The 11,725-nt window shown below is 45.0% G+C and overlaps 1 protein-coding gene across 1 annotated transcript in view; it reads left to right on the top strand.

Annotated features, from left to right (window-relative positions):
• Positions 1-2,713: 2,713 nt before the first annotated feature.
• The window catches only part of NTN1 (netrin 1), a 263,946-nt gene continuing 254,934 nt past the window's right edge, over positions 2,714-11,725 (top strand). Inside the window, exon 1 of the mRNA XM_055131810.1 lies at positions 2,714-2,894. The gene's annotated coding sequence lies outside the window, so the exon portion shown is untranslated. The remainder of the gene's footprint in view (positions 2,895-11,725) is intronic.

The raw sequence follows: 11,725 nt of genomic DNA, 5'->3' as shown, positions 1-11,725 counted from the left end.
ACAATATATGGCTTTTGATGACTGGCTTCTTTGACTTATAATGCTGGTTCTAATCAAGGTTCATTCCTCCTGTCAGTTATTTCATTCCTTTTTATGGCTGAATAATGATGCATTACATAGGTATGCTGCATTTTTAGCCATTCATCAAATGAACATCTGGGGTCCCACTTTTTGGTTATTCTGAATAATACAACAAATGGACATTTATGTATACATTTCAGACAGTGTCAGGCATTGAACGCAGGGTCCTACATTATCAAGAAAAATGCTCAACTGTTAAGCCATTTTCTTGACCTGTATAGTGTATGTTTATGCATGGATTTATGTTTTCATTTCTCTTGGATCTGCAATCAGGAATGGAATTGTTGGGGTCAAATGACAACTGCTATTTTTAACACACACACACACACACACACACACATATATATATATATATATATGTATTTTAAAGTGAAGTGACATACAAAAGAACTAAAGAGATAGTACAGCGGGTAAAAGCTCTTGCCTTAAGTGAAACTTTCCTGGGTTTGAGCCCTGCTACCCCATATGGTCCCCTGAGCCTGCAGGAGTGATCCCTGAGCAGAGAGTCAGGACTAAGCCCTGAGCACAGCTGAGTGTGCCCCTCAAAAAAAAAACCCACACACAAACAATAAACATATGTTTAACTTTTTGAGGAAATGCCAGACTATATGTCAATGGGTGCATCATTTTTCCCATTCCCAGGAAGGCCTCTGGTCACAAATCTCTTCAACACTTATTTTTCACTGTAATCTTCCCCTCCGATGAAACCACCCCTCCCCCGTCTTCCCAAGCAGTGTTCAGGGGGCCCACAGGCGCCACTGGTAATTCTCAGCCATCAGCCATCCAGGCCTGCAGTTCAATGCAAGGGCTCTAAGATATAGTGCTGTTCAGACCCCATGGTGCTGGGGATTACACAGCTACTCCAGCAGTGCTGGGAACCTCCATGGCAGAACCAGGTTATGCCTGGGGGACCATGCAATGCCAGGAATCAAGCCCTGGTTAGGCACATACCAAGTATGCTCCCTAATTGCTGTACTATTTATCTCCCGGTCCCTTAACTGTGAAATATTATTTCATTTGGAGGTGGGCATGTTTTTTTTTTACCATAGATTTCCAGACTGTGGGATCTGAATGGGAGGAATTATAGTCATTATATAGTTCAATTTGTTCAAGTTTCAAAAATAATAATGAAATGGAAAGAAAAGTGACAAACAAATGTCACCATTGGTGCAGGAGGAAGCAACAGAATCTCTTTTCTTTTAAGAAAGTAAACTAAAGCCAGATGGCAAAAAAAAAAGAAGAAGAAGAAGAATTAAAGTTGCATAATATTTTTACTCTCTAAAATTTGGGAGGTTTCTGCAACTATAAAAAATCAGAAGATGAGGAGCCAGAGTGATAGTACAGCAGGTAGGGTGTTTGCCTTGCACGCGGCTGACCCGGGTTAATCTCTGGCATCCCATATGGTCTCCCGAACACCAGACAGGGATAATTTCTGAGTGCAGAGCCAGGAGTAACCACTGAGCATCGTTGGGTGTGATCCAAAAAGCAAATAAATAAATAAATAAAGTTGCACGTAAGCACACACACAAAATCAGAAGATGGATCAGAGAGATAGTATAAAGCATGAGACTGTGCCTGAGAACAGGTTTGAATCTTAGCAATGCATATGGTCCCCTGAACACTACCAGGCATGATCCCCAAGCACAGAGCCATGTCCATTCCCACCAAAACACACCCAGAAGGTAAATCAATAAATATCTGAGTCTCCCAAAGAGTCACACTGAGGGTTCTCTAGTGTCTCAGTCATAGAGAAAGTAACATGTTCCGTGTTAATCTCTTAGTTTAATGCCTACAACATCCCTATTTTACAGACCTGTGGGTGCAAATAAAGACTTATGGGTCCTATGTCCTAAACCATCCAGTATCTAACTAGTGTCTGTGTATAAGTAAACAGAGAGAAAAGCGACTTCTTTGACTTGCAAAGACTCAAAAAGTTTCACTACCTATTATCCTCATACTAGTTCCCCAAAAGAACTAGTTGAGAAATGAATCAAACTAAGGAATTTACTAATTTCTTTTATCAAATAATAAAGACAGAAATTTAGTTATTCCTACAGGTTGACATCTCGACACAAAATGTTAAAAACTAATTTGTGAAAAGAGAGGACAACATAATATGACATTTTAATGGCATCCTGAAACTTAAATCGGTTCACTCCTGAGGACTGGCTGTGCCGCGACTGCCTGGTGGCGTGTCCTCGGCGCCGAGAAAGCGCCCCTGAGATCTAACTTCTCCCCGCCCTACCCGCGCCAACGTCCCGCTTCTCGCCGGATCTCTCAATCGCCTCCCGGGTCCTCAAACTTTTCTGTTTTAGGGGTATGAATGACACGCTAGCCTAATTTTAAGTGGCTCCCTTGGAGACCCGGCGAGGCGTGCGGGCGAGCGGACCACTTCAAGTATGAACTGGAGGCTCATTCTGGGACAACGGCAATGGGCACAAAATCGCAAACCCCAGGATGGGACCCGGGAACCTTTCCCTTCACCTCCCTTCCCTGAGGCCTGCAGCTCGGAAGCGATTTCTGCACCTCAGCAGTGCTAGAGTGGGGAGGATGCGTAACTTTCTCCTGGGCATCCTCCTGTTCCAAACGGTGCCTATCCATCCTTTGGGTGCCTGGGTCTCCGCGCTGCGGGAGCGGAGCCGGTGGGCTCTGGAGGGCGGGCCGCAGAGCCGGAGGCCCCAGCAGGGTGAGACGCTGCAGAGGCCCTCGCGGTCCCGACACCACCTGGCGGAGTCTGGCGGAAGAGACCCGAGACCCGCGGCTGGCCCGCTGCGCTCCGCCGGGAGCCGCCGCGCTGCGCAGAGCCTCTGGAGGTAAGTTGCGTTCGCTGAGCCGGAATCCCGCTCCCCGAACCTCTGGCTTGGGCTGCAGTTGCAGCGCGGTCCCCAAGTTCTTTGAAGGCCGCGGGGATGGCGGGGTGGCCACGGGCTAGGATGATCTGGGGCGACCTTCCCCCCGCAGGGCTTCGGGGAGAAGGCACCACCGCGCATCTCGGTCTCACGCCCCGCGCGTTTGGCGAGGTCCGGGCGAGCCCAGCTTGCCGGAGCCGCGATCCGGGCTCAGCGCCTTCCAGTCCGCTGGCCCCGCGCTCGCGCCCGGTCACGCCTGCAGGTCGCGCTCGGCAGCCGGCCAAGCAACACCCTGGCCCGGCCACGCCCGCACCCCGGGCCACCCCGCCTGGCCTCTCGGCGCTGCCGCTCGCCTTCCCCGTCCCCAGCCGCTGGCTATTTTCACACTTCCCAGTGCCCCGGCCCCGGCGCGCGATTCAGTGCTTAGTAATTAATTTGGCGTTTCAGAATGGTCAGCGGGCTGGATAATGGGCGCATTCATCCACCGAGCTAATCTGAACAGAGGTGGGAAGAAAGGCTTTCACAGACAGAAAATGCCATTCGCTGAGCGCTCAAAGGGGCTGTCACTCCCAGAATAAATCGTCGCCGCGCCGGCCGGCTTCTCTGACCATTTCCATACAGCCCGGCCCGCGCCGCGGACCCGCCGGCCTCAGCCTAGGCTCCCAGGAATCACTCACTCAAGTGCCTTAGACTGGAAAGTCCAGCCAAGGGGAAACGTGGAAGCCGGGGCCTCGGGTTAAGGCCTTAGGGACAAAGGGATTGATTAGAAAATCAAATGCTAAACTAAAGGCGGCGCAGCTAATTCCAGGCACGGTTTTTAGGGCTGGATTTCTGTCTGCCCCTTGGTAAGCACTGGGAGGTGGTGGGATGGCGGGGCGGGGGAGAGGTCCGACCATCCAAAGACCCGCGGTTTGCAGAAGAGGAAGACACACGCCCCAAAGTCCACCGTATAGTGCCAGAGGTCATACAGCAAGTTTCTGGAGTTTGCAATGTGCAAATGAAATCACATGCACCGGCATAGGTCTGAAAAGTAGGGCCTGGCTAGAGCAACCCCAAACCTCTATTGGACATTTAACTCCAGATAAGGAGCAGGTGGGCTGGAGCTATAGCACAGCGGCAGGGCGTTTGCCTTGCACGCCGCCGACCTGGGGTTCTATTCCTCCGCCCCTCTTGGAGAGCCCAGCAAGCTACTGAGAGTATCTCGCCCGCACAGGAGAGCCTGGCAGGCTCCCCGTGGCATATTCGATATGCCAAAAACAGTAACAACAGCCCCCAAATGGAGACGTTACTGGTGCCACTTGAGCAAATCGATGAGGAACGGAATGACAGTGATGGAGCAGGTATTCCAGATTTCACCCATGGGAACAACAGCAAGTGACCATGTGCCCAAGCATAGCACTACTGTCAGAGCCCAGAAATTTTCCCTAGTATTTTAGTGGAGGGGAAAGGACTTTTTCCTTCATCTTCTCTTGACTTCAGGGCCACCCAAGTATTGGGTACAAAATAGCCTACCAGGTCTGAAAGCAGGGATGACGGATTGGTAGCTTTTTCAGTTGGTGTCTCTTATCCCCTGGGGAGCAGGATCCTGCATAGCAGCTCTTCAGGGCAGACTGTACCATCAGGAATGCCTGCAGTCCTGCAGTGGAACCTCTAGGAAGGCAAAGACAAGTCCAATCTCTTAGGGCGAAACTCCAGGTCCATGATTTCCGTGCAGCCAGGTTCACCCTGTGTCCATCACGGGGCAGATTTGGTTCCAGGGCCCAGCTACCCAGTGGGACCCTCCCACTGAGGGAGAGAAGGAGTGTGGCTCTGAAGTGGAACCTCTCATTTTCATTTAAGAAGCAACTTGTGGAAAGTCCCAATTCTAGAAAGGCCGCATCAGGTATCCCAGGGTATATACGGAAGACTGAATCCCACAACATTTGCCAACTTTTATGCTGAAGCTTTTCCTTCTGTGTCTCAGTTTACTTGTCTAATGAGATCACAGTTGGCTCCAAGCGCAGGTCATATGGCAGATTCCCACCTACTACTCACGCCTCAATCACCAGTCCTGCCTCACACTCACCTGGCTTCTTTCCAGTCTTCACAACACTTTTCTTGGCGTTTTAGGTGACTCTTCACTTTTCCCTCAGGCTGCTTCTACCTTCCCTTAAAATTTCTGGGTTCTGGTGTCCAGCATTCCTTGAAACCACACAAAATGAGCTAAATGGCACCTCTCAAAACTTCTGAAACCATCATACAGATAGTGGTACTGAGACTTGACATGCCCCATCTCCATCCTCTGCCATTTACGGTGCTTGGAAACTTTCCTAGGTTCTTGGAAAGGCCTAGAAATCTTCATTTTAAACAAGTTTCCTGGAAATTTTTATGTAGGTGTCATGGACACTGTGTTTAGGTAAACTGCAATAAAGTTTACCTAAACAGCATCTGGATGCTGTTCCCTGCAGCCTCTTCTATCCCAAGAACATAAGACTTTCTTGTTTTCTGTGACTCACACTTGATGGTACAAATCTTTTTCCTACTCGATTGCAAGCCCATAGTGGGTGGGGTCAACTTGTAGGAGATACACTAGATTCTCTGAATATACAATCTCTAAGGAAGCCATGTATGACTGAGTTGAGCAATATGATAGGTAAGAAATGGTCTCAATGCATTGCATAATGGCTCAGTGTTGAGTCTACAAACATAACAGCCTCCTTTTATCCAGATACTATCACGACTAAACCCAACACTGTGTACCACTTCCCTCACACTGATGGTACAATGTGCCCAGAGATCCTCTTAACAAGACTACCCCTTTCCACACCAAGAACAGAGACGACTGCTACCGGAAATACATACAGCAATAACCCACATGTGAGATATGGCCTACATCTGCTTCTGCACCATTCTGGGCCTCAGAGGAGAGAAGGTGTGGGATGATATAGAGAGAGGCCTAGGATATATCTATTGGAGTGGGGAGGGGAGAAGTTGTTAGGATAGAGACAGGGCTAAGGGAGGAGACAAGTCCCTATTTATGTAAGCCATTTGTAGCTGTGGATTGTAAAACTGGGCAGGATTCTCTGGAGTAATTCATAGTGTTTGGACAAGACAAACATTGTTCTGCTTTAAACAAACCTCCAGAAAGGTCAGCTGGTTCATCCCTTTGCTGCAAGTTGCTGAGACTATCCAGATGATGAGAAAATCAGATCTTAGTTGAGGGGGCCCAGCCAGGAGACAGCTGTCTCTAGGGCCTACTGGGTCCAGGGAGAGAGCACCTAGCCCGTTGAAGGTCCTTTGTTCCTATAGAAAATATGTGGCTCCCCAGAGTGATGGGACAGCGGTTATGGCATTTGTCTTGCAATGCAGCTGATCTGGGTTCGGTCCCTGGCACCCCACATGACCCCAAAGCCCAGGTGGGAATGATCTCTAATACTGGTATGATGGGCTTGAGGTTAGCAAAACTGTACACATGGAATTTGATCATGACTAATTCTAAAGTTGAGTGCTATGAACAACTTTGTAGATTCAGTGCCTTAATAAAAAATATTTTAAAAATGAAAGAAAATATGTGGCTCCCACTCTGGAGAGAGTAAGGGGGGGGAGAGAGAATGGAATGGAAGAAGGGGAGGAAGAGAGGAGAGAGAGAAGAGAGGGAGAGGGAGAGAGAGAGAAAGTAAGAGGTTATTATGAGGTTTTGATGATGCCAAGAAGCATCCCAGACTTAGAGAAAAGTCACATGAACTGCATTGTGAGTCTTCTTCTGGTGAAATCACTGTATCACTGTCATCCTGTTATCACTGTCATCCTGTTGTTCATCGACTTACTCGAGTGGGCACCAGGAATGTCTCTATTCCTCCCAGCCCTGAGGTTTTAGCAGGCTCTCCTTACTCGTCTTTCCAAACTATTGGAGGCTCTTTCAGGGTCAGGGGAATGAGACCTATTGTTACTCTTTTTGGCATATCGAATACAGAGCCTGACAAGCCACAGGTCGCTTATCAGGCTCTGCTCGTGCGAGTGGGATACTCTCGGTAGCTTGCCAAGCTCTATGAGGTGTATATATATATATATATATGTGTGTGTGTGTGTGTGTGTGTGTGTGTGTGTGTGTGTGTGTGTGTGTGCATTTCTATATATATATTTCTGGTGAAATATCAGTGGGAAATAAATACTCATAGATGCAAATAACTAATTAGAGCCACAAGGCTACCAAAAATAAATATGTTCCAGGACACTACCCCAAATCCTTGATTCTTACATATCCTTACATACAGAGTATAGGTTGAGCTTTTCCCTATTCATTTAGCAAATTTTTGGAGTATGGCTACTATATACCAAACTCTGGGCCAGGTGTTAGCACAGTAAACAAGGAAGATACTTAGTGATGGGGAATGTGGTCTGCTTATAGTCTCTTCCCTATATTTCCTAAAACAAGAGTCTTCTTACTCACTTCCAGCTTCCCCACCATCACCAGTTCCTTGACAAGTCCCCTGTCTGAAACCCAGCATATGAGTTTACAGACCAGGCTTCACAACAAACACAGTGTTCTATACATCTGAGTTCCACTGGGCCTGGGGAATGATTCAAAGGACTGGAGCACATGTTCCATATGAAAGAGGCCTGGGTTTGATTCCTGATACCCTGTGGTCCCCCGGGTGTGGCTCTGAAACAAAAAATATGAGCTGTCATTATTGTGGCCTTTAAAATTTTTCTTTTTTTGGGGGGGGCCGTACATGGCAGTGAGTGGGGGTCACTCCCAGGAGTGCTTAAAGGACCATACAACGACAGCGATTAAATCCAGGTCTCCTATGTAAAAGGTGTACTCCTGTCCTTTCTTTGGGCTCTACACAGCCTGTCATTATGAACATAATTATGATTGTGACTAGGACTATGATAATGATTGTGGTTGTGACTATGGACTGGATTGTGACACCAAAACTGTAACTATATAAATGTGACTTTGGTTGTAATTGTGACTATAATTATGATGTGATTATGGCTGTATTCAGTCTGATTGGGTGAACATGTAGTGCCAGGGATGGAACTCTGGATCTTATGCACGTCAGAAGTACAGTTCAACCCATTAGAGGACCCAATGGATTGAAATCCCCCCTCTCTCTTTCATTTTTGGACTATACTTGTTGATGCTCAAAGATTATTCCTGCTTTTTCTCAGGGAACTACTCCAGGCACTGCTTGGTCGACCATATGTGGTACTGTAGGTCAAACCCCAGGTTACCTCCACGCAAGGCAGTACCTTACCTACTGTATTATCTCCAGTCCTAAAAAACACTTTGAATTGAAAAATTTCTGGTGTTCTTGTGGACTGAGGTTCCTGAATGTGTTGTCTATTCTCAAGTGCCTAGGGAATTGTTGATTTACTTCTGGACTCTGTGCTGAATCATAAATAGTGCTGCAAATCTGGCCCTCGAAAAAGGGAGCTTATAATGCCTTAATGCAAGCTGCAAATACAGGGATTATATTGAAAGCGCTGCACTAGGTATTGGGAGAGATGAAACATGATAACAGTTTATGAGAAGAAAAGCAAAGGAAATTTCAGGAATACTGTAAGACCAGAGAGTCCACTGTTCTTTTCTTGCTTTCATTTGCCCCACACTTGTTTTTTAAATTTGTAAGAAACTCTCTTCTTATATTTTTAGAATTTATTGGTATATTCATTTCCTATGGTTTTATATATATATATATATTCCCACAAACTTGATGTTCTTAAAATAATAGAAATATATTCTCTCATAATTTTGGAGTCCAAAATTTTGAAATTAGTATCACTAAATTAAAACTACAGGGGATAGTCCCTGCAGAGGCCTTAAAAGGGGAACTGATTAATTGTCTCTTCATGTTCAAGCCCTTGAACCTGATATTTCCTGGCCTATTGCTATACCATTCTTGTTTCTGCCTATCCTCACATGATTTTTCTTTTATGTCCTATCAGGTCTCCCTCTGCTTCCCTTTTATGAGGATATTTGTGATAGCATTTAAGTTTTACCCATGTAAAAATAGCATCTCACCACAAGCCTTTTTTTTCCTATAAAGGTAATATTCATAGTTTCAGGGATTTGAAGACACCAATATTGATGTGTGTATGTGTTTTGTGGAAGAAGGGGGTTCCACCTACCATAATTGATTACCATCATCAATTATCCATACTTCTGTGTTTTTTAATGGATTTATATTAATCAATTCATAGCACACTACTATTCTGTGCTAGATACAAGGGATTTAGAGGGGAAAGATTCAGGTCCTTCCTCATGAAGTTTATCGATTAGTCAGAAAAACAACATAATGCTAAGAGCTATAGAAAGGGAACCCCAATGGGACTGGAGTGATAGTACAGCAGTTAAGGTGTTTGCCTTGCACATAGTCAACCTGGGTTTGGTCCCTGGCATCCAGATGGTACTTGAGCCCACCAGGTGTGATCCCTGAGAACAGAGCCTGAAGTGAGTTCTGAACACTGCTGTGTGTATCCCCCCTCCAAATAAAAGGAAAGGGGGAAGGTTGGGTAATGGAGAAGAGAGGAGAGGAGGGGAAGAGAGGGGAGAAGGGAGGGGAGGGGAGAGGAAAGGAAGGGAAAGAAGAGAAAGGGAGAGGAAACAAGAGGAGAGAAAAGGAGAGGAGGAGAGGGGAGGGGAAGGGAGGAGAGGGGAGGGGAGAGGAAAGGAAGGGAAAGAAGAGAAAGGGAGATGAAAGGAGAGGGAAGGGGAGGGGAGGGGAGGGGAGGGGAAGGGAGGAGAGAGGAGGGGAGGGGAGGGGAAGAGAGGGGAGAGGAGGGGAGGGGAGGGGAGAGGAGAGGAGAGGAGAGGAGAGGAGAGGAGAGGAGAGGAGAGGAGAGGAGAGGAGAGGAGAGGAGAGGAGAGGAGAGGAGAGGAGAGGAGAGGGAAGGGGAGGGGAGGGGAGGGGAGGGGAGGGGAGGGGAGGGGAGGGGAGAGGAGAGGAGAGTTTCAGTGGTTGCAGCTTAGATCTCTTGTTTTCAGTTTTGTTGGGTCTGTGTTTCAGATATATGACTATACCACTTTCCCACATCATCAGCATAATTAAAGTCCTAATGTCTGTTCACTTATTACTTCCCATTCTCTTCTTTACCCCTTGATTTACTTCCTTCTCTGTTCTTTTCCTCCATTTTTGCCCTTGACAATGAGGTCAGGGGTGATCATAGCATCCTCCTTTTACTACATTTCTTCTTTAAGTATCCTATATACAATAGATAAGTGAGATCATTCTGTGTTTGTCTTTCTTCTTCTGGCTTACTTTGCTCAACATGATATCTTCCAGTTCCAACCATGCTGCAGCAAATTGCGTGATTTCATCATTTCTTGCAACTGCATAGTATTCCAGTGTGTATATACACCACATGTTCACAATCCGTTCATCTGTTATTAAACACCTAGGTTGATTCCAGATCTTAGCTATTGTGCTGAGTGCAATAATGAATAATGGAGTGAATATGTCCTTTGGAGAGAGTATTTTTATGTCCTGGGCTAGATGCTCAGAAGTGGAATTGCTGGATCATATGGTAGTTCAATTCTAAGTTTCAAGAGAACTCTCCATAATATTTGCCACAGGTGTTGTACCAGAAAATATTCCCACCAGCAGCAGACGAGAGTTCATTTTTTCACCACAAGCCTGCCAATATAGATTGCTCCTACTAGTTCTGATATGTGCCATTTTCACTGGTGTGAGATGATATCTTATAGTTGTCTTGATTTGGATTTCTATGATCAGTGATGCTGAGCATATTTTCATGTGCCTACTGGCCATCACCTGTTTTTCTCTGAGAAGTTTCTATTCATTTCTTCTTCATTATTTGATAATAAAGATTGAGAATGAGGGTAAATAAAAACTTCATATATCCTGGATATAAAACCTTTATCTGATGTGTTGAATGCAAATATTTTTCCCATTCCCTTTCAGTTTTAGCCGATGCATCTTTTGCCATGCAGAACCTTTATAATTTTATGTAGTCCCATTTGTTTATTTTTGATTGTGTTGCTTTTGCCAGTGGTTTCAGATCATTGAATATTCCTTTGACCTCCAAATCTTGAAAAGTTCTGTGTATATTTTTCTCAATGTACTTTATCATTTCTGATTGAATCTCAAGGTCTTTGATCCATTTTGAATTGACTTTTGGATTAGGTATAAGATATGGAACCTGCTTTAATTTCTTACACTTAGTTATCCAATTTTCCTAGCACCATTTGTTTAAGAGGTATCTTTACTTCATTTCATGCTCTCTCCTCCCTTATTGAAAATTAACTGCTTATATCCATGGGTTTTTGTCATAGAGTATTTGATTCTGACCCATTGACCAGAGGGTCTATCTTCATTCATTCCAGTACCGTGCAGTTTTGATCACTATAGCTCCAAATTTGATCAATACAGTTCCAAATTAAGTAATGAAATATCTCATAATTTCTTATTTTTCTGTATGGCTTTGGCTATTCATAATCTTTTTTGCTTCCATACAAACTTGATTATTGACTTTTCTAGATCCTGGGAGAAAAGTCATCTGAATTTGGATGTGAATAGCATTGACTCTATGTAATAGCTTATGTAGGATAGTCATTTTAATAATATTGATTCTTCCAATCCATGAACATGTGATATTTTTCCATTCCTAAGATTTTATTCTATTTTTAAAAGTAATTTAATGTTTCCATGTTATAGTTCTCCCAATTTTTGTTAAGCTAATTCCTAGATACTTGATGTTTTGGATACTATTTTAAATGGAATAGACTCCTTGATCATTTTCTCCTTGATTAATTCTTTAAATATAAGAATGAGACTGATTTTTGTATATTG

The sequence above is a fragment of the Sorex araneus genome, chromosome 3 (genome assembly GCF_027595985.1).
Source record: "Sorex araneus isolate mSorAra2 chromosome 3, mSorAra2.pri, whole genome shotgun sequence".
In the NCBI taxonomy this organism is placed as follows: Eukaryota; Metazoa; Chordata; class Mammalia; order Eulipotyphla; family Soricidae; genus Sorex; species Sorex araneus.
This window is presented reverse-complemented; position numbering and strand designations above follow the sequence as displayed.